The sequence below is a fragment of the Penaeus monodon genome, chromosome 30 (assembly GCF_015228065.2).
Source record: "Penaeus monodon isolate SGIC_2016 chromosome 30, NSTDA_Pmon_1, whole genome shotgun sequence".
NCBI lineage: Eukaryota > Metazoa > Arthropoda > Malacostraca > Decapoda > Penaeidae > Penaeus > Penaeus monodon.
In genome coordinates, this window is record NC_051415.1 from 20,434,056 (window position 1) to 20,434,350 (window position 295).

Genomic DNA, 295 nt, shown 5'->3' on the forward strand with positions numbered 1-295 from the left:
ACTTTAGGCTAGGCCTCTTTTCTGCCCATTCTTTATCTGGTTTCTTTGTCTGTCGTCTGTTTTTTTTCCCCTTTTGGGCCGCCTTGGCCCTCACTCCTTTCCCTCCGGGTTGCCCTTTTCCCCAACGGACTGAGGGCTATTCAAACTCTTCGGCCCCTATGTCAGAGATGAAAAAGGGGCAAAATTCCAAAAAAAAATATGGTCTTGGGCCCTCCCAGTGAGAAATTTATCGATTGTTTACTCTGGTATTGATATCTAAAAGGTTTTTAAAAATTTATTTTTTGATTTCCTTGCT